This window comes from Falco cherrug, chromosome 8 (genome assembly GCF_023634085.1).
Source record: "Falco cherrug isolate bFalChe1 chromosome 8, bFalChe1.pri, whole genome shotgun sequence".
NCBI lineage: Eukaryota > Metazoa > Chordata > Aves > Falconiformes > Falconidae > Falco > Falco cherrug.
Window position 1 is genome coordinate 20289644 of NC_073704.1, and position 23910 is coordinate 20313553.

The window sequence follows — 23910 nt, forward strand, 5'->3', positions numbered from 1 at the left end:
AGAAAACGCTGCCTTCACATCTAAATTCACTTCACTTAATTCTTCTGTTAACTCACAACTCTAAAACAGTATTAGAGACAAGTTTTGAAACCCATATTGTAATAAAAATCAAACACATTAGAAATAAGGCAAAAATATTGTTTCCATATAATATATATTTTTTTTTCCCCATATGGTAACTGCTGTTTATCTGATCTGTCTTCCTTTGAAAGTACTGAGGGGAATTCAGTGTTATAGAATACGAAGCTGTACACATATGCCTACCATATTTAACTGGCTAGTTTTCAATTTACAAGTATTCCCCTACACATTGCTAGCTGGTTCTTTAAAGAGCATCACAGAATGCAATTTTATACTGTCTCTTTAGTTTCATAAACTTCAGATTTCTTGGTATCTTGGTGAGAGTCTTGGTATCTTTTAGATAAGACAGCCACTGTAATCTCTGTCTTTTATGCAAGTTCATTATTTGCATAACTCCTATGGAGTTAAAGTCCATCATACACACCTGTGTTGGAATGGATCCTTAGCTGACATAAATTAACAGCTTCACTGGCTTCAGCAAAACTGATTTGTATTTATTGATCTGTTCCAATAGCACTAACGAGCACCTGCCTTCTGGCAGGAAGGCGTATTGTCCACTAACTAATACTGAAGACTAGATCTCAGGAGATCTCTGTCATATTCCCAAGTTGCCACTCACTCACCATAACTGATACTTGAACCAAAACTGGTTCAAACTGGGAAATGTGAAGTCAGACTACCCTTTAACAGATTTCCTGTTCATTTCTGCAGTGAGAAATTTCATCCTTGGGAAGGGCCACATACAGCCAGCCTATGTTCCAGCTGTGTCCTGGCCCTCTTCTATTCCCAGGCACTGTTGCACTGCCTCAGCAATAGGGAACGCAGATAAGCACAGGACTTCAAAGGTCCCTCCGCAGAAGAACCACATAACGATTTCAGAAATTGTTTTCAACTCAAGCTTTAGGAAATCACTGTAGGTTCCAAAAACAGTAAACAAAAGCCCTATGGAATAGGTATGACATACTCTTGCCACTGTCTTGTAAAAACATCTGGTGGTGGTTTTTCATGGCAAAATCACAAAGGTTTCCAATCACCGGTACCTAAGCTTAACAAACTTGACAGGCGTTACAAAGATGACATGCAAACAGGCCTGCAGACCTACTGAATGACTGCAGGGCCCAGTGAGTGTCTGTAGTGCTAGCTTCAGCTAGAGCTAATCCTGCTGCAAACAGAAACAAGTGGGAAAACACAGAGAAGAGAAGAAAGTGCTAGTGCCCGAATACTTAATAGGGGATTATTTGTCAACAATAGCTGCATCAAATCTGGCCTCTTACAAAGGAAAATAGCTACAAGTGTTCAAAGGTGCCATTTTAATGAAGAAGTGAGCAAAATAAGATGCCAAGCAAGACCAACACAAGCCTGCTGATTTCCTCCGCCCCAAGACAGAAACTAAAGGTCTGATGCACCAATGTGTTACTCCAATTTCAAGTCAGTGTGACTTTTTTCCAAAAGACATAAAACTCAAATAATGCTTATATATCAGCTTAATTAGAACAACAGAGAGATGTAATTCAGGAGGGGTTTCCAGAGTGTATACTAGTAGCAGAAGGAGACGATGGTGACCAGAAAAGCTGTTTCAAGCTACCAGATGAAAGGTAAGTGACAAGACTTTGGACTGAACTGACACTTCCTTTGTTGGAGCAGCACTCCCAGTAGAGAAGCTGATTGTCTTTTCTCTAATTTGTGCAGAGCTACATTTTATCTAGATCTCTCACCATCACCCTAAACAGTACAAAGAACAGTAACACACGCATAAAAAACAGCTCCTAAAGTGGCTCTGTCTAGTAGAAAATGCTACAAAGAGCCTGACCCAAATCATCTCTGAATTTATCAGTATGTTTTAGAAGTTTCTGAAAGATAAAAGATTCATCTCCTTAGAACTAAAATTCTCAGTGTCACATGTTAGGCATGGCTTACTAATGAGAATGAATACTATGTTTGGTATGTTCCTTTATGGTTCTCTTTTCATGCCTTGCAGCAGAATGGTCAAACCTCTGCAGCTACAGCATCCAGAGGCCTGCTTTGCGGTGGCTCCTTGTCACGCAGCCCAAGCCATACTCTCTTCCTGCATGGACAAGTGGCAGAGTTCAGTTTTCAGACACTGAAACAGCCTGATGGGCAGCAGGAGGCACTTGGCTATTAGGCAGCAGGGTAGCCAAGCAGCTGCTCCCTGGTACCTGACAGGAAAAGGCCAGAGGCCAAATAGAAAGAACCTGCAAGCTAGGGGTGACCAGTTGGGCACCAGGGTTATTCATGAGGGACTGTTTAACTTGATCTCTATAATCAGTGCATCACCATCCCTGTGAACACAGCCCAGTGGAATGCTACTGAATTAAATACTTAATATTTGTAAAACGCTTCAAGGTATGTAGATTAAGGATCCCACAGAACTGCTAAACAAAATAATATTATTTTGCATTCCTTCAGGAATAGACAAACACTACAGTATGTAACTGGGCTGATATCTCTTTAAATATAGATCATTAGAGCTCTCCTGAGATTCCCATCAGTGTCAGTAAATGTATGTACAAAGAACTACTCATTTTATTATCTTACAATACAAAACCCCATGCATATATCCACAGTCATTATATATTCAGTACATTCCCTTTAATGTCAGTACATCAACTGCATTTCAGTTGAGATTTAGCATTCATCATCACATTCAGGCAAGTTTTGTCTTGCCTTCTCATCTCCCATACTTGATCTGCCTCTTTAAACTTGGCATTTCTAGCAACCTCTCCCAGCTAGGTTTTAAAAGTAGATTCTTCTCTCTGCTCAATAAGCAAGAGAACAGTATATAATTTCCTGTTTTATGTACATCTGGCACTGTAGAATGAACCATTGCATCCTACCAAGGCAGCAGAAAAAAATAGCTGAAAAACCTCCTGTATGGAAAACAGCTCTGCAGCACTGGCTATAAAACCTATTACATATTACATGAAAGGTTAGCAGATTTCCTGGCAGAATATAGTACAGTATGTGGGATTTCGTTGCTGTATAGGAACAGAGCACTGACAGAGAGAGGGCCTTCCATCAAACACTAAATGGCGAACCTCAATCTGCTTTTCTCTGCACTAAATAAAAAATGTCAAGAGAAATCTGGCAGGAGTCTACACTTTCTAATGTTAATATTTTGAGTGATAGCCTACACAGAGCATCTGCAACAAAATAACCTTCCCTATTTAACTGGCAAACAAGCTGAGGGTACAAAATATCCTAAAGCACTGAAATTACTTAAGCAACCACGCTCCATTTATAGCAACGACTTAGGCGTTTCAGAAACTACACAGCACTGACATTCAGTGATCCCAGGGACAGAATTTAAAGGTATTTCAGCATTCAGAAACACAGTTACCTAAGTGCTGGCCCTCTTAACAATCCCACAATGAGCATATGATAACTTCGGGCTTCCATGTGAGGTTATGAACTATCTTTATCAAGCCTCCAACTCCAATAAGAGGGTTATTAAATGAAGATGACCCTCTATTCAAATACAGTCTTAAAAAGGGGAACCATGATGAGAAGTTCATCTTTGCAATGATAGCACACGACAAGGCCAAGCAACTGCTGGTTGGGACTGTAGTGGGAATGATCTTACAGTAGCATTAGAAGCTTCATTCTGTTGTCCAAGGCATTTCATTCAGTTGTCCAAGCAGAAAGCAGACTGTCTGAATCAGGGTCCTGGTGAGGCAAGAAGAAAACTTGTTTCCCTGTTTGCACCCTGGTAGACATCCCTTCCTCATGGACTCTGGAGAGCACAAGTAGGATAAGAGTGCATTTGTCTTCCACTGACTTTTAATTGCTTTAACTTTCACTGTTAATAAAGCAATACTGCTTTCCAAACCTTCCCATAAAATTCTAGCTCTTCAGTTGTCTTTCAGCACTCAACTGTCACATGCTCCTCAAAGAAGCAAACTCCTCAGGAGGAGTCTGGGAAGGCAGTACCTGAGTTACTCTCAAGTGCCAGAACTAGTCCATGGAGCCTTGATAGTTGGTCAGGTTGTTTTACAGCCCTTGTGCCTGCAAAAGCACTGCCAAACTAGGAATCAAATACCTATGAAAACCTGACCTAAGCATTTGTGGAAATAATAGCCAAAATTAACTTGGAATGTTGCCATACACTTAGGTAAGGTCATGACATGATGTGGTTACTTGTCGGTACTGATATTTATTGAAGTGGAATAAAGTGCTATTCATGAGCTAAAAGCCAACCCAATGTTTTATTCAGAATTAAAATGCTTTTTGCAAAGAGGATGGCTTTTCCAAAGTGCTAAGCACTGGGCCAGTTCTGTTTCATTTAATGTCAGAGGCAGCTTGTGAAAACAGCTGCCCTAATTTGAACCATTATGCTGGCTGTTCAGGGCAACTGCAGTCTGACAAGCCAGCACTGTCTCCCTGGGAGATGAATATGGCTATGGGTAAGCAAGCAAGCTGGCACAAACAACAGGAGCTTGGGCACAAGAGTAACTAGGGATTGACACGGCTTCCCTGGCTATCTGGAAAACCTTTCCCTATTGTGAGTAAGCTGGGTGAAAGCTGGAGAAACTCTGTTATGCTAAACTGTATTTCAGAAGCACATAGGATGGCCAGGACCATCAGTCAAAGACCAGCAGGAATTTTAGTTACAATTCCATTATGACTAAAAAAATGCAGCATTACAGGGACTATATATTTCTCCCAGGCCTCTATTCTGTCCAAGTTCAACATGACATACCTGGAGTCTAAACATTCCAGTTAGATCAGTAATTTAATCTACCATGTGCATCGTTTTCTAAATACATTTTCACTGAGCTATTGCTGTTGTTGCACACCATTACAATTTAAATTACAAGGGTACATGATACATATAGCTGGTATTGAGTTCAAACTGTTAATGTTAAAGAGAATGAGGCAATACTGCATATGCCTCATTACCAGGCTGTATGACCAACCCTAGAAATTTCCAGCCCTACAAATATGATGACAGCCAGTCCATCATGTCTGGGACATTGCTACCCACAAATAAGGTCAGCCCAGATTCGAAACCTTTCTGTGATGTTTCAAAATATATCTTGCAGATCACTGGAAAACCCATTCCTGCTCTTCAGTGTCCTCTTAAGAAGTGACAGAAGTCACCAATATTAGTAAAACAGAAGCTACTGGCTAAAATCAGGGAGACCTAAGAGAGGAGTGCACCTGGAATGAACCCACTGAGACTTTTATGTTAGCTATATAAGTCATTGCAGCTACACCTTTTTCAACCTTGAAACTATAAATAAATTTGTAACAAAACATTTTTGGAAATGTTCTTTTTCCCTTAACATAGTAAGGCCTACTTCCACAAAGATCTCAAATGCTAAGTTTTCATTCAGGTACAACTCTGTCTAATGTACTCTTCAAGGAGTTCAAGTCACTAATGGATGCAGCTATGCAATACCACCCACTTGCAACCCTCTTACCATCTTTGCTTCCTTATGCAGTCTATTCTTAAACAGCATCTAATTATGTGTATTCCCAGCTTCAAAGCTTTGTACTAGACATTGATGATATTGAGTGGCAATGCATGATGTTACTCTGTCTATAAATCTCTTTTCTTGGAAATCCCTTTCTAAAGAATCACAGCAAATCCAGATTACATCCAATCCCTTCACACGTTCCCATGCATCCCATGGCTGTTGGCTGTGGTACCACAATACAAAGCATTCAATGCAACAATGGCCTATGCCCTGCCAACTGTTGGCTCCTGCTCCTGTGCCCAACACGTCATCTTCTTGGCCAGGTCTGCAAAAATTGAGAAGGGGGGCCTACTGTGAACAGGGAGCACTGAACAGATTTGGGACTTTATGAAATTGCTTGCAAAGCCAAGAAAGAATAGCCAGAAAGGGGCAAGGCAAATCCTGAGGAAATATTTGCCTCTTTGTAACATGAGAAAATAGCCACATTTTTCCACACAAGATCAGTTAAGGCATTTACAAAAGTAACCAAAGCACTCTATAAAACTCTAAAAAAGCAACAGAGCACTTGGTTTTCCTTTCCAATGTTACAACAAATTGGGTTTACATCTTTTATATAACATTTTAGCAGTCTTGCAATGGAAATGAAGAAGATGCAAACATACGTATATATTGCATATATTCCACCCTATATTGCATTTCAGAGTATCTCGCTGAAGCAATTTAATTAACATCAGGCAAAAAAGAAAAATGTAACATTAAGGTGATTCAAGATCTATTTGTATAGTCTTTCTTGTCATTAAAAATAATGGCCCCTTTTCCACTGAGAAAAGCTAAAACAACAGTTGACTCCCATGCACCCTGAATCTGCATGGAATGTCTCATTGTCTCCAGCTGTATAAAGATAAATACCCATATTAATCAAACATTCCCAATTGTCTGTCTTCCAGATCATTGAGCATGTAAAAAAAGAAGTCTCTGACTGCAGCTGGCACCACTACTCCGTGGCCTGTCCACAGTGCAGGGGTAATCTAGGTACTAGAGGCTGCCCGCACATCTCACTTCTACCAAGCTTTATGGTTTGAAAGAGAGTGCTTTGGAAATAAAAGTAGCCCTTCGGGCTTTGTTCTTTCATTTCAAAATACTTTCTGCTATTCTGTTCCTACTATGAAGTCAGCAGCCAACTATCAAGGAAAGACAATTAGTCAAAGACCTCTGCAGAAGCCGCACGCTGACCCAGCAAGAGGCATACTCAAAGAGACTGCTTCTGGAGCCCTTTGTGTCTAATGAGCTGTTACATCGGATTACATTACTTAGAGAAGCAAAGATAGCAACATCAAACCCATACATATCAAATGGGACAGTCTCTTCTTTTTACAAAGTGCTATCAAGACTTACAAACTCAAAAGTAAAACTAAACAAATTCAAGCTATGCTTCTTTCCTTGTCCTGATACCCCTTTCCGCGGTATTTTCCAGTAGACTGATACAGTGTTATCCACTCATGTATTTAGGTAACTATACAGTAAGTCTACCCATTATTTTCCCTCTCTGTACCAACTGTCCTAGAGTCTTCTGTAGAGCGTACATAATCATATCTAAAGATTTGGCTGTCCTTCTGATCCATCAGAACATGAAAATGGACAGGAATTTGGTCTCCAAGCCCTTTTGAGAGCAGATTTTATCAGTAGACATTCACTGAAATTCATAAAGAAAGCAGCAGGCAAAAAGAATGGTGCAGCAGTTGCTTGGGTCATATGTACAGCCACCACTAAGATGACCACAAACCCAACCTCCTGGTTTTGATATGGGGCTGCACAAGTCAGGGCCTGGGGGGTTATCCTATGTTTTAGGGCATGTCCTCTTCCTCTTTTCCAGAGAGGGAATTTAAACTGCATCTGTGGATACATCTGGGGATTTAGTCATCTTCAGACTATCTCTAGGAATAAAAGTAGCAATGAATTTATCTAAAAATCAACTCACTCCTCACCCTCCCCTGCAATTCCCCCTGAAGCATTCACTGAATAATTTGCCAATTAAAAACCAGACAGTCCACAAGTTTGCTAGTCATTCATTTACAAAAAGACACAGGGCACCCATTTTCATGCTGCAGTCACATTTTAATCAAATATTAATCCTTAGAGGTCTTTGAAGGGATGAGACATTCCCTCTTTGACAAGCCCATTCTTAAAATAACTTCTTTGCTTTAACAGTTAACAGGTCAAACAAGAATGCAGCAGGCAAGTCATGGATTAAATAGTACCTTCAACAAACAGGACTCAGCGACATCAAGAAAGAGTCAGAAATCACAAGCTGAGGGGGGTGGGACAGTAATCAGGACATGCATTAACTTTTAAAGTTTGCCATTGTCCAATTGTTTTTGGATAGCGTGCATGACAGCGCAGGTCATCCACTGGAGCAGGCACCTTCAGATTAGGGGCTGCAAAAGCTCAATGCCTCCTTACAGCAGAAGTTCCATGAGGAAATGTGACTTGATCTAATTTTGGAATCTGGAAAAAAGACAAACACGAGGAAGGAAGTTTAAAAATATTTGGAAAAAAGTCCTTTCAGAGAAAAAGGAAACTCAAACCAGATAATTCAAATAGCAGTAAATCAGCATCAAACTGCTGTGACATGTCTCTTTAGAAACAGTACATAAGGATTGCTTGTCCCTCTCTGGAACATTTTAGACAGGGAGTAGGAAGTCACTACTATCTTGGGATGGGTTTAGCCCAGTGGTTTCCAGTCATGCCTGTATGTACTGGTACTGCAGACCTCCATTTATGTCCAACACACATTAAACTCTGTTGAGTTAGGTCCACACAGAGCTCCAAACATCCTCCCTTTGGTTTCAAATACTCCTACCTATAGAACAACCTTTGAAACAGAAGTCTGCAATATTTCAGACCCCACAGATCATCAAAGCTAACGGACAGGAGATCTGCTAAGAAAAAGAATCAAAGGAAACTACTTTCAGGTTTCTGGGATAAAGACACAAACCCCTAATTCCACATGAATTTTTCAGTACTGTGCATACACCGCCAGGTAGCACAATCCCCCCCGTGGGTTTCTGCAGGACTGCCCAGGCCATCAGGGAGTACCTGATAAAGCCATATACATACCTTCATGGAAGATCAGGATTACATCAGTCAGCTCCCCTGATTCACCTGGTAAATACCATCTCTAAGGGACTAGTTTGCTGAGTTAATTCATCATTTAACTTGTACAATTTTAAAAAATTCTTCGGTCACAGAGAAATGGAATTAAGACTTTATTAGCTAATTCCCAGTTGTAGGAGAGTAAATTCTCATTATGCACTAAAATGATCTAATTCACACTACAGTCATTCTCAGATGGGTGAATGGATGCATGTTTACCTCACCATGACTCCAGAGGGCAAAGGTTTCTTCCCATTCTTACCTTTTTCTGTTGTCCTCTTCCTCCCTCCCACCCCTCTTTGTCTCTGACAGCTCTGTAAACAGTACAAAATTTATTTTGTGCCAGTGGAAAGAGGGAGAACAGGTAGTAAGCAGAGCAAAGAGGGTTACCACCTCCTCCTTCCTTCATCTTTCCTCCTCCTGCATAGTGGCAAGCCAAACTTAACAGTAAAGTCAGAGGAAGGAAAAGGAATAACAAAACGGATTTGAAAAACACCCATTCTGAAAAACACTAGTTTTCAAGGAAAGGTGCTGAAATGTTAGAATTAGCAAACATAACTGAACGTAAAAGAATTCCAACTAGTCTTTCTAAAATGAAAGAACTTTGGTTTTAGGCTCTTCTCCCTCTATGTCTATGAGACAGGTACAAGGGTAATGAGATTTCACATACAAGAAGTGGTAAAAATATCCATATACTAACCTTCTACCATCCTACCACTGCTAAACTTTACGTACAACTTCTCCTATGAACATATTCTATAAATTGTAGACATTTTGAGTATACCAAAAGACAGTCTATCCTAAGCCTCCTTTTTTGTTCTAATATGCCCCAACACTCTGCTGTAGTGGATTTTGAATTTATAAACTAAACAAGGCCCAGCTGGGTAAATAATGAGCACAGACAGCACTGTAGGAAGTGGTTATTTATTCTAAATCAACCCTCAAACAACCTCATACTCTCTTTCCTGGAATCAATGTAATGCTGGAATTTCACATTTCAGCAATACAATCTATGTTTTCACCACAAGTGCCAATTACAGAGAGCTCAGCTGCTGCCTCTTCTCTTTTTAAAGCAGTTTACCATTGTTCTCGTACAGTCTAGTGTTGTTAACTCACCTATGTTTTCAGCTGAGTAAAGTATCCCACACTTCCCGACCTGAGCTGCTACGCAGTATTGCTGTATGGTCTTTCAGGGAACGTAGTAGTGAAGTCCACCTGTAGTCAGTCATTTTTCTGCATTGCCAAAGTTCTTTGCAGCCATGGTGCAGTCAGCCTGTTAACTTTCCCTCTGACTTGTGCATGTCAGTACCAAATCTCTGCATCTGTAAAACACTTTGGGATCCCTGACAAAAAAGGACTCTATGTAAAGGTCAGATTAATAGCTTTCTTCTTGAGCAAAAACATTTTAGGAGAAAATTTTAAACAGACACACAAGTCTAACATTCTGGAAATTCTCACAGCTGCTGTTTGCTACCTAAACTCTGTGCTGCTTAGAGTCATGTGTGTTCACATGATCTGCTAAGCTGGGAGCTGGGGGCAGTCTCTTGCTCTTGAACTTTTTCCTCCTGCACTTTAAGATCTGCCCAGCAATGCTTTTATTGTGTACTGTTGAGTACATAAGCGCACATGTAAAGGGCATGTGATGGCAGCTGCTTCCAAATGATTTATAACTAGTCTGTCCTTTATTTCCCTTTTTTTGGGTATTGAAAAAAAATCATTAAAATATCAGGACTTTTTTAAAAAAAACAATGAAACCAAAACCTAAAACAAATGCAACTTAAACCACACTTTGCCTTACATGGCAACCACAGAGTAAAGGAACCACATGTTCAATTTTCATTTTCTCCAGATATGAAAATATGTATACTAATTACTTTTAGAGAGTACTTTGACTCAATACACAGAGCATACTTCATATAGGCTATAATGTTTTCAAGATTTATTTAAAGGCTGCGACAGAATGGAATACCAATAACATCACTGCAGGCTTCCTATGAGTAACAAATGAAGCACTAACTCTCTGGAAAGACATGAAGCTTACAAACGGAAACTCTGTCCAATGCTGTAGTGATGAGCATTTAGAAATATAAGCAATCATTATAAGATTAACATAACCCATCAAAGTCCATAGGTCAGTCAGCTTTCTATTTCTGTGTTGTAACAGGAACTGTGGCATCAGCATAGGGCATTACAGGGGGATTAATGACTAGCTGGAATTAAAGGCCCTTGGCTATGCCTGAGGCAATCGGCTCCTCCCACCTACTCACTAATCCCATGAGATACTCTAGTCTCCTTTAGAGCATTAACATCCAGTTTTTTTACAAAATCCTTTCTGCAGAGGATTTTTGTGCTTAGTTTATTTGGAGGACTTTATATACATATGGGAGTAAAACTACAGTGAATTAGGGAGAGCATATTGGGGTGAAAAGCCATATCAGTGCCTTCAAGACTATGTTCACTGGGTACAAATGTTCTCAGCTACCAAAGAATGTGAGTGGGCTTGTATTTTTATTCACTTGCTCTCTCTATTTGAAGTGACATCTATTATTGCATTAACAACTTTCTGCTAGTCTTCCAGTGCTCCAGCTCCTTAAAGAAGTATGTGCGTCACTCCTGTTCAACTTTCTTGTTTTTTGACACCCTGCACCACTACCACTACTACCACCATGGCTGTCTAAATGTCACAGAATCTTTTGGATAACTGCTAGCCACTTTCAAAATTGGCTACAATGCATGTACAACAAAGATAATAACCATTTTATTCGTCATTGCTTTGAAGTTATTAGCACACTACAGATATTAATTTGAAAAATAAAAAAAAAAAGGGGGGGGGGGGGAAGTGACAAATCATGTTAACCCCCAGCACAGTGTCTCCTCAGTTATGCTTTTTTATTCCTCAGCCAAAAAAAAACCCTTTGCAAGCATTCACTGACTGCCTCTTGACATACAGAGAAAATAACGTTACAGACTTTCAGCAGTTACACTTGCATATTGACTGTTCTTCTCAGGTGAGTTCACCAAAACTGCAAAAAACCCTTCAGACCTGGACCCTGGATATTCTCTTCCTCAGAAAAGCATCACTCTGCAGAATAATACATTTGACTCGGATGCAATCTGGAATGCTGCCATTCACCACAGCAGTAACGGACATGAAAAGCAACAAATGAAATTGACAGAGGTCTCTCTGACTGCTGAGCATCCACACTTCCATACTAATACTCTCTACTAACTTATACTACTCATAAAGAACTCAGCAATCAGAAACACTGTTATCACATGGTATAAAAACCACACCGTCTTATGTGTGTTAAAGCTTCCAGCTTGCTTGCTTGGTAATACTCTTGATCAAATTCTCTGTCAAATGCAGGCTTCAGTGGGGAAGTCCTTGCATATGTGGTCTTGCATATATATATATATAGACTAAAGAGGAATAGTTTTAATTACTGTAGCCTAATGTTGAAAATTTTCATGATTACATTTAACTTTTTTAAGCTCCTGAAAAAATCTAACCTGTGCTGTGTGTTCCTTCAAAGGCACGGATCCAGTACCAGAACATAGTTATATGGCTGCAACGGTTAATTGTATATGTGGCAATACAGCAAATGTAGTAAAAGACATAAACAAAACATTTGCTACCCTGTTGTTTCAGAATTGTCCACAGATTACTTTAATATTAAAGGCATAGATCTGTACCAAATATCTCCCCAATGCAAAATGGAGCTGGCAATTTTATTACTGCTTATCATGGCCTGAGGAAATCTGCAATTGTGTCCAATTATCAGTTTTCCATAGCCTTCCACTGTCTGCAGGTTTTTTTGTTGTAGTGATGGCGATGATACTGGGATGGTTAACTTCATTCCCCTCAAAAACAGATAAAAGCTGAAATGACAGAGTTTCTGGCAAGAGAATTTCTGGCAGAGGAAGCAAAGTAGGAAATGGAGCTCCTGATATAAAACAACCCACTCTGTCTCATCTGAGAAAAGGCTTGCTGCCTGGGTATTTCTCAAATCTCTCCGCTGGATGAAAAATTGCCAGGGTTTAAAACATCTGAAGCTTTCCCGTTACGAGAATTATGTGCTTTACAAAACATGATACATCCTTACTAAACTATGACAGTGTCAGTGTTTCAAACAGTTCCTTCCCTTCAGTGAGGTTGCATTTACAGTGCTATGAGCGGACTTAGATTATAGGGTCATTTTTCACTTGAACAGCCTAAAAGTGTATGTATAAATTGTATAAGCAGCGTTCAAGCACCAAACAAAAATGATGAGACACCTCCCTGAAGGAATTACTCAGTCCCTCAAGAATTTTCGTTGAATTATTCTTCACACCTTTCTTTCTGCCTCCCTCCTTACTCCCACCACTCATCACCTACCCAAGGAAAATGTCAGGTTATTCAATGGCCTTGTTATGACAAGAAGTTGCTATGTTAAGGTGGTAAGTTGAGAAATGGGGTTTGTATGGGCTTCTGATGAAAAGTGCAACCTGAGTCTCCACCCCTTCTGCTAGGAAGTTCAGCTGGAGTCACTGAGGAAATAAAAAAAAACAGACACAGGAACATGGAGTTTTAAAAAGAGCAGGGGCAGCCTAGTGCTGTGACCGGAAACAAGGAACAGACACCCATACTGCTTCCCCAGCTCAAACTGGAAAGCTAAGTGGGACATGGCCCAAGTGTAGCACGAGAAGTCACACTATACTTCTCCCATGGCCTTGATCTCAGTCACTGATGATAAAGATGGATTCTACATTTTACCATTCACTCTTCCTTTCAGTGATTGCTCCCTCCATTTTTTAGTTATTTGTTTAGATTTTCAGTACATAAAAATCCTGGCATTGCCATTATGGGCTCGGAGCCATCTGAGCAATCTTCTTAAAATACACTAACAAATCATCCATATGGTTATCCAATATGTAACTATTTACTTTCCAGGATAGTAAAAGAGAGGTAACAAAAACTATTAAAAGCTTTACAAAACTTCACGAGACACTGTCATCCTAATTCGGAGTCTATAATTTTCACTGAATAGCAAAGTTATAGACATCCATCTGCATGATCCCATTTTGAACATGTTTTCATTTTAAGTCTCCCTTAAACAAGACTGAAAGATCAGAGGAGTCATTGTCCTTAGGAGCTACTGGCTTGAGATCATTGTTGTATGTGCCCCACAGCAGAGTCTGATACCATGCAGTTCACTAGGTTCTGGAAGAAAGGGACTTCAGAAACAGCATTTAGCAAGGCTGGGAAAACTACATGAAAGCTAGAAGGAGAAATACCAAGGAAATTCCTTTCCAGGTATGATCTTCTGTAACAGCTTATAACTGTTAAATGGTTTTCCACACAGGTTCCAAGATTTGGTTAGAGGACCCAATTGAGTTATAAAAGTTTGTTTTTCTTGTAAGCTGTAATTGGTACTGTTTCTCTTAACTTACATGTAAAATTCTTTTGCCCTTTCCAGAAAGTCACTGTTTCCCTAAAAGAAAATACTAGGACGAGACTTCACTTTGTTGAGACATTTACCATGTGTATTGTCTTCACAGAATGTGCAACACTGTCTGAGGACAAAGTCATTTATCACAATTTTCTGTGTGTACTTCAGCAGGTAACTGCTGCTGTGAAAGTAGGCGAGTTGATCTGTGGCTACTTTATACACTGTAGCTTGTGAGTTAACATTTTATGCCAGCTTCTGCTGGTTGTCCTATGGAGTATTCCAGACAGTTCAGTGGATGGATTAGCAATTATTGAACTTGTGGAAGAAATCAATGGGCTCTTAGGCCTGCATATGCATAAAGCAAGATAAGAACTGTAGATCTTTAAAGTATGTGAGAACAGTTCCTAGGTCTCTTGGGATAGTTGCAAAATGATGTCTCCTTTTATCAGATGTGACTAGTGCCCAGAAAAGACAAGGAAGAGCAGGAAGAAGGAAAGCCATGTCACTCCTTGTCCTGGCCAACAGAAATGGTAAGCTTCAGGACGGAAACACAACATATTTGTTATAGCAATACACTTTCTCCTTCGATATCACAGGACCTGAAGGCCCTGTCCTTGGGACAATACAATTTTCTTTTGTGACCAACACAGATAGCAGAGGCCAGTCTTTCCAGTTCCACGAAGTTGTACTGTTTTGTAGACAGAAAACTAGAAGAAATGCTTGAACTCCTATGATTATATTCAGGTATCTTTCTCAGAACAGCCTTTTTGTGTGAGATACCACCATAGGGCTCATGCTGCTTTAAGGTCTCAGGCCCTGCCTTGGTAACCTTGGTAAATAGGAGCTTTTCCATTAAACTCAATGGGAGTAAGAATATTTTGTGTGTTTGCCTGAATATCGTAGGTATAAGCAAATTCAATATACTGAAATTGGCATCAGTGAGCCCCCTGCAGCTCTGAAAGTGCAGGGATTAGTGTCCATTAGCACACTTTTCTCTGAAGTACAAGAAACTATAATTAGCATAAATTTATTGCCTAAAACTGAAGGTGGAAACGAGACAAAAAACAGTCTAGTGGAAGAGCTTACAGATAACACTGAAACACTCAGCATAATAAACAGATACATTCTGAATTTCACTCTAGAGGAAGAGGATGTGCCTTGTTTTGACTAATGGAAACTGCATCCAAGACCAAACAGCCTACAAAAGGCACTCAGCAGTCTCCAGTCCCTTCAACTAAAAAGGAAACTTAAAAGAAGCAGTAACCTAAGTCCAAGTTCTGTCATATGCAGTGTAACTCATTTAGCACCTAGTTTTAACTGTGACTGCATTATGAAACTTCACAGAAACACACAGAAGCAAATGTTTCTTTTAAGATCACAATATGAACTCAACTGTAGACTATCTTAGCAGACACAGCACTTCTAACTGTTCAGATATAACTTTGGTAGGAATCTTTACAGATTGCGTCCAGTTACAAAAAAAAGAAAGAAAATCACTTACTTGTTTCATTATCTTTGTAAATCAGAATCATCTCCTGCTGTTCCGATAAACACAAATCACAAAAAAAAGGATGCCTTTATTTTACCAACAGAAGCTCAACTCCATTAAGAGAAGCCAGATTTGATTATACTACTGTGTCACTCGTGAAAGAAGAATATTTCCCAGAACAAAAATATAGGAATCTTTGCCATGGAGTTTACAACTTAATACATTGGGTACATTAGCACAGAAGTAACAAGGTCAAAGAAATCACCAATGCTCTTGGATTCCTGTTGCCTCTCTTTATGTGTTTATTATTTCATAAGTCGGACTGTTAAAGCTGTGGGTTCCCAACGGGAATTCAGCTTCAGGGGCTAAGTACAACTGAGAGCCCGTATGATCCTGCATATGCATATTTGTACAAAAATAAACTCTCCACTTGGTCCACATTTCATTTGCCAGTTGGCCAGGTTAGTTATATATTCTGTTGGGTAGAATGAGCAACCTTTTGCCATAAAGCTTTACCTTCCCCCTTCTCCATTCCCATCTATCATTCTTGTTGTAACTATTAATAGATAAACCGTAACTTTTGTTTTGGTTAAGACCTACACAAAATATCTGTCCCTCGAGAAACTGGCCCACATTCTGAGTATTTTAGCTCTGTGAAGGGGACAACTGCCATACAACTATCCCTACATTTTTCAATTGCCACAAAAATAAACCATTTGTAGACTAAACACATGCAGGCTTTTTCTGCTTCTAAGTCTCTTATTACATTTGGTCATATCTACAACACTATAAAACAAATGTATTTGTACACATATTTTCACAAGTTCCTATCACTGAAGCATCCTTCACTCCTTTTTCATTTCATAATTTGTTTGCTTGAAGCCCCTATCTTTCCCTAAAAATAAGTAAGTAAATAAAACATTATTCTTTTTATTTTTTAGAAATGCTTCCAAATTTCCCTCACTTTCAGACTGCACAGCAAGACCTGTCTTGGGCTTCCCTGCCTCATGCCCTAAAGCCATGAGAGAAAGCCTGAAATTCCACATCAGTAGCTTTTATTATGTATTTTTTCTCTTTGAGCAAAGCACCACCTTAATATCTGAACAGTGAAATTCCACCTTTCCTTTTTATTCTCCCATGCATTATTTAAACATTCTGCTCTGAATTCTATGATTAGGGTATTCCTGAGTAGCTACAACCAACATGTTTATAGTCTGATACAGCAGGAAATGTGGGCTACCCAGGATAGTTTCACACATGTGTTTGCTGTACATGACCCTCAATTTAAATAATTAATTTAGTAAAAAATGAACTGAAATCAGATTTACTGCAAAAACTTTTAAAATTTAATTTTCAGACTAGCAATCAATGCTTATTCAGTTTCCATCTTACCCCTGCCTTCCCTTTTTGCAGATGCTTAAGTGATATTAAACAACTGCACAAATTTTAAAAATTGTAGGAAAATTACCATCTGCACTTAATTCAGAAGTAAAAAGGTCCAGAGAAATCACTCTTTATGAACATTTTTCTTAACAGAAAGAATAAAAACATGCAAAAATTCTCACGGTACAATACATACATATATTTGTGGCATTCTGTCTTTCAAATCATTTTGAAATGTAAGATGACAGAAATTAAGAGAGATCTCACTACAATCTCATCCAAAACCTTACTCAATTTCTAAGACATGACTTAGGATTAAAAATGAAAACATCTTCAAAGAAAGAACTATGTTGAGACACACAGTAATAAAGCCCATTATTATTCACAGACAAATAGTATCAAACTATTATCTGCTTAGTATATACTTCATTATATTTCCCCTAAATCTATGCAAAATAAAAATACAGTCTTGTAAACAATAATCACAACAGAAGGAAATAAAAAATAATGAAATCTTCAACTTACATTGATATGTTATTATAGGTCCTGCACAGCAAGTAGCCCTAAGGGTACATTTTAGTTTTTTTATCCATGCTCCGTGCTTGTTGCTGATGTGACCACTTAGGCACATGGTCAAGTTGCAATCAGCTTCTCTCTTAGTGATGTATGAGAGCTGTGCTGATTTATCTAGTCCTTCTGCAGCAGATTAGCACTAATGTTTCTGCTTCTGCATCCTACCTTTCTTTAGCAGTAGACTCTGCATTATCATTGGCAATCCGAATTAAAGAGCCAGTGAGTGTAGAACATTTTTTTTTTTCTTTCTGAAACACACAAATATCATGTTTTTATACACTGACCCTCCTTTTTTAATATCTTTGGCAAGAACAGTAGTCAGAGATACAGAATAATGGTTCCAGTAAGTCTGCTATAGTCTTTTTGTGATTTATTCTGTTAAAGGAATATTACCCTATGCAGATGGCCCTAGACAAGAGGCAGCTGTAACACACCAACTTTTCAGCCAGGAACATAGGATTTTCAATCTGTAACACAAAGGTATTATATGCACATTGTGAAATTCTAGTTTATTCCAAAGAAGTAGACAATGCAAAATTAGTTAATGCAAACAACTTGCTTTATTTCATAAGCCCTAAGTACCTTATACATTAAAGCTATTTAACATACAAATTCCTTTGGTTAAAAACTATTTCAGTGCCTTATAGTGTATGTGTTCATTATGAATTCTCCCTTTTCTCCTTAAGATTACATTTTTTACACTATGGGATTGTGGAATCCAGCTATTAAAAGTATTACAAAGAACCTGACATTCTCATTGTTACTATTTTGACTTTCCAGTAAACAAATAGTATTTTAGCGTTAAAATGCAATTGTTAATTCATGGTCTTTTCAATTCAAGACACCATGAGACACAGCTGTTTAAATTTTCATTAGGACTCTGAAAAATATTTAGGAAAAAATGGATGTCTTAGACCATCCATCTTGAAAATGTGAACATTCTGACAAGTTTGCTCACTGTCAAGATGACTCACATCATTGCTGTTCCTAGCCACTACTCCTGATCACAGAAGTATTCCTCTCTGTTTTTAAACAACAAATGCCATACCTGAATATTAAACAAGAAATATGTGCCACTTAAACATTAGTAATATTTGAATAGCAGAAAAGTCTCAGCTACTCATAAAGACCTATTCTCTATTATCAGCATTCATTTGAGAAAAACATTACATGGAGTGTCTTACCTTAAACAGGAAATCAGAAAAGAAAGAAGGAAATAGAATTAACTCATTATAGTAAATCCTAAAACAAAGAGGGGCTATTTTTGGTCTAATGTGAAAACCTACTCTGGCAAAATGTGGCAACATCCATTTCAGAGTGCTTTCTGGATTTTACAGATACTTATTTTTACACCTGCCACAGAGGCACAGCAACCTCAGCAACAGAACGTAGCAAAGAGCTAAGCATGCTCATTAGCACAGAATTGCTACAAAAGCAGTTTTAGAGCTAGGTGTGGGACTGCACATGACTTCAAGCTTCCCCAGCTTTCCTCCTCTTTTTGTGTGTTGTTGATAAGGAATGAAATAAGTGACTACAGAAGGGCATCCAGAAGCCAGAGTGAGAATCTACAGAGGAAAGGTACCTGAAGAAAGTTTCAAGGCATCCGCAGTGCCAAGCTGCCAGCAGCTGGCTAAATGGAAACACTGAAGAGCTGACATACATTCAACCTCATGCCCTCCCAGCCTTCAGGCAGCCCCTTGCACATCATGAGTAAGCCTCTTATAAGTCTGAATTTGAGAAGTCTCTGTGGATGATAGGAGCCTACCATCACACATTCAAAGACCTGAAGGTCTCTATTTCAAGAAAGATGGAGGCAGGGTTCTGTGTTTCCATCTGGCTTTAAATCCTCCTCAGGACTGGACTCACTTAAAGAGCATTAGTTCTACCTTCAGTTGCCTTCTCTGGGGATGAAATTCAAATTCCAACCGTCATGCCTCAGGGCAGTGTCCTAAAAGAAATGGTGCTACTCTGCCAACAGTGCTCCAGCTAGGAGTGCTCCTCCCCTTCTGTGGAGAAATGTGCCACAGAATTCAAGATTCACAACATTAGAGAGGGGACAGAATGATACTGAACTTCCCAACAGCTTCTACCAACAAAAAGGAGCATGACATGAATGTGGCAAACAAAAGTGAGAAGTGCTGTCAACTCTAAAGGCAGTATCAGTTTTAAGGATGCCATTTCACTAAGAACTTAAAATTTAGACCCCATGGTTTCATGTAGGTCTTTGCTGTACTGGGAAAAAAGTATTTAGCCAAGATACCAGAATCTGATGTAGGAACAGCACTGGAGCTACTATTGCAGGTAGATGCAGAAAACTAAAAAAAGAATTAAACTCCACTTTAAACATGTATTTTTTTGCCCCCAGACTCTCATTAGAAGCTTGATTTGGAACCTCATTGCTCTGATGGTTAGAAAGAAACTTCTAATGTACGATTAAACTGCGTTAGTAGCCACCTGCTTCTGAGAAGCACTGTTCTCTAAGAAGTTACTCCCCGAGTGGTGGTCTTATGCATTTATAGACAGCAATCTTATTCCCTATCACCTTTCACATCAACAGACTAACCAAGACTCTTGTAGTCTTGCCATATAAAATAGACACTCCATCTCCCTTACCATGGTAGTCCTTCTCTGCACCTATCCCAGTCTGAGTTCTTCTCTTCTAAACGTGAGTGAGCAGAACCATACATACTATGTTCCACTCAAAGACTTACCATAGATTTTATTTTAGTAGACCAAACAAACTGTGGGTTTTATACATGGTTGTAATAAAATTTAAGCCTCCTACCATCTCATCTCCAGCAGCTAAAAATTACAACAGCTTTATCTGTGATAGAGTTCTGACATATACCAACTGGGATGTGTTAGTATGTATTTTTCTCTGCTATACTACACGAGGCCATGAAGCAAGAATTAACATCCATCTGCATTCACTTGTGTCAAGCAAAAATATGAACATTACTGCTGGCCCACTTGCTTAGTTCCCAGTTATTTATTGAAACAACATGTTGGTTTGATAACAATTTCCAGTTCTCCCTGCTGGAAGAACTGGAACCAACTTCACTGAGAGAAGAAAGAATAGCCATCGTATCACTGTTTGCTGCTAAAAAGCATCATCTGCGCTTCCTAAGCCCCAGTGGTTTGCTGAAATGTTACACAAGCTATGCAAATGACACACTAATACTTCAAACATGCCAATCGATTGTATGTATTTCTACAGAAAATTACTCAAGGCAACTGAAAGTGTAAAGTTGAACAAATTATCAACCGTAAGTGAAAACATGCAAGTAAGTTTTAATTAAACATGACTTCTCTATTGCAAAAACCACATTAAAACCTTACTAAAAGGGAAGATAGCTAATTGGGGGGAAAATGAAAGAACAAAACAATGTTTTGTAAGGAGAGTGTTGCTCAGGAAAGATTATTTATTTTAGAAGACTTATAAATGCATTTCTAATTTATTCTTGATTCCAAGCCCACTGTAATTTCAAACAAATAAAAACATGCATGTAAAAAAATGCATGTTCTCAAAACCACGGATACGATATCAAGAGTGCTTATTTATGCTAGTAATTGATTTGTTTAAAATGTCAAATATTAGACTGAGACTGGCAGAAAGAATTTTGGAGGTTAAACAATCAATAAAGTTATTTTCTGGGAGACATCTAAAACCCTGCAAAAGCTACACACAAAAAAAACCCCACCCACACACATTTTTAAGCCACAGTCAAGAGTCCCATCACAGAAAGGGCACCTAGCTGCTCATGCTGAGGCCCAAGAAAGCGCAGTAAAGGGCAGTCTCTTCAGTTGAGAGTCTGTGTGTTCAAGTAAGTGTTGCATATGATACATCTGAACATTTATAGCACGTTCAACTACTTAATCATCAAAAAGCTTTCAGGAATCATATATAGTACCTTCTCACCTTGCATACGGAGAAACCAAGAGGGTAAAATTAAATGCCTTTATCAAATTTGCTAACCAACTTATTTTCAACAACAGGTTTATATGACCTGCCTTTTGCACAATAGCTGGCACATCTTAGGCTTTCCCCAGGGAAGAACCGGTAGTCTGTCTAACCAGTGACGGCCCATTTCTCCCTTGTACCATTACCACGACATGGAAAAATTAAGGGAATATACTACAAGTTTCAGAAGGCCAACTCAGCACTTGCTCTACATTTTAACCTCAGCCAGCAAATTATCCTAGTGATAATACAATTTGTGCCAGCAAAAGCTCTTTTGCAACTATTTCTTATACCAGCCCTACATTAGGCTAACTATACCACACAAAACCCGTTTTCCCAACATAACACTGACATTTTCCCCACAACCCTGCCAGCAAAATTTTAGTATAGCCTTGGCTTTAGTGAATAGAAGACCAAATAATCAATGATGTTTAGGGAAAATAAATCAGTAGGAAGGCTTTAACCCCAGGTATCCAGTTTACATTTCAAGGGCTCTCTGCAAGAAAAAGAGCAGGGAAACCCAAGAAAAATGGGGATCCTTCTTTCAAAATAAATGTTGAGATGTAATTTCAAACACAGATCCCTAAAAATCAGAGGAGTCTACTAGGTACAAACTGCACAGACCATGACATGGGCTACATAAGGAGCAACGATCAACTAAGAACAAAATAGAAGAGATTATATGTTGTCCTATGGGCTCCAGAACACTCTTGCCAAACAATACTGTACTGAGAATCATTGGAAAAAGTTGAATAGGTAGAAAGCACAAGCCTACATCTTATCCTTCTGTATAGCTAACATCAGCCTCATGCTTTCCTTAGGAGTGTTACAATGAAGCTGACTTTCTCACTTTCCTCAAAATGTCCCTATGTTGACTTGTATGTTAGTGTCAGTGTTGTGAAATGTCCTTTTCAGACTACAGGTTGCAGATGAAATAAAGGATGACAGTTATAAACTGTCTTACTGCATAGCAGCATAAATGAGTAATCAGATGTCCAAAAAGCGTCAGGTTTGTTGAGCTGACAAAGAAACAAAAGTTACTTGTTTCAGCCACGTCACAGGGATAAGCACAACATTAACAATCAAACACCTGAGCATAGAATCATTTAGGTTGGAAAAGACCTTTAAGATCATTGAGTCCAACTGGTAATCTAGCACTGCCAAGTCCATCACTAAACCATGCCCCTAAGTGCCACATCTTTTAAGTGCCTCCAGGGATAGCGACTTCCGTGGGCAGCCTGTTCCAATGCTTAACAACCCTTTCAGTGAACAGTTTTCTCCTAATAACCAATCTAAACCTCCCCTGGTGCAGCTTGAGGCCATTTCCTCTTGTCCGATCACTTGTTACTTGGGGGAAGAAACTGACACCCACTTCACTAATGAACTTACTCAATATACTTTCACTTGAATATTTACAGAAATCCTGCATAGAAGGAGATGGAAAATAATTTCTGTTAGTCATTGAAATCAACTGTGCATGCTTTGAATGTTGCAGCTTCTGCAAAATGTGGTGTATAATTATTGTATTTCTGCTTTATCTTCCTGACCTTGATTAGCTGCTACTAAGCAGTTAGCCAGTCAGCTTTGGACTGGAGAACAAAGTGGGACATGAAACAAAAAGGTAAAGTTGGAGGTGAGTTTAAGGTCACTCCTTCCTCTTCATGCTTTCTTGCAACATGGGCACAAAGGGATACTCCACAAACACCAGAAACTTTCTGCAGCAAGTGGAAATAAATACTTACCATATTACAGAGTAATATGTATTCACAAGAAAATATTCGGAAGTTATATTCTGTATTTATTCAATGATGTACATATTGACAGAGGGGCAAACGTAGCAGAACAATAATTATTACAAAGGGTCATTGTGAGGCAGTGCCAATAAAAAACTTAATTTGCTTTAATTTAAGTTTTAGCAGATATGCCAAAGATTAATGGAATGCAGGTTGCACCAGTTTATGCTGTGGTGAATTTTGTCCTGGCACAGCTAGGAATAACTCAGGAAAGAAATGAAAACAGGTGAGTAAAAGAAAAATAACTGGAATTTTATATCCTTGCCAGTACCTTATTTTCTAATACACTTTTTCCCCTTCATTTGGGAGTGAATTTTCACAATTGATTCTGAAGACCTTTACAATACCAGAACTGCAGTAATTTTCCACTATTTTCCATCCAATCCACATGGATGGCATTATTTTTACCATCACTAATCATTTCAATTCAGACCAGGCTGTATCTAGCACCATGTCCTAAGGTACCTTACAATTAGCATAAACCCAAAAATACTTGGAAATTACTTTTCAAGAGTGAAGCAGGAAACATTGCTACAGTTGGATCAGAAAGTCTTCACTCATAGTTAACAGAAACAAATCCGTAAAGCAGCAAAACAGATTTAATCAGAGT

The 23910-nt window shown here is 38.9% G+C and overlaps 1 protein-coding gene across 8 annotated transcripts in view; it reads right to left on the minus strand.

Moving 5' to 3' along the window:
- The window catches only part of RAPGEF4 (Rap guanine nucleotide exchange factor 4), a 157277-nt gene that overhangs the window by 95673 nt on the left and 37694 nt on the right, over positions 1–23910 (minus strand). The window contains exon 1 of one of the 8 annotated variants that reach the window (XM_027810615.2): positions 17499–17690. The exons of 6 other annotated variants lie outside the window; for them this stretch is intronic. The gene's annotated coding sequence lies outside the window, so the exon portion shown is untranslated. Of the gene's footprint in view, positions 1–9788; positions 10192–17498; positions 17691–23910 lie in introns of those variants that run through there. One more of the 8 variants, XM_027810617.2, reaches the window with a different exon arrangement.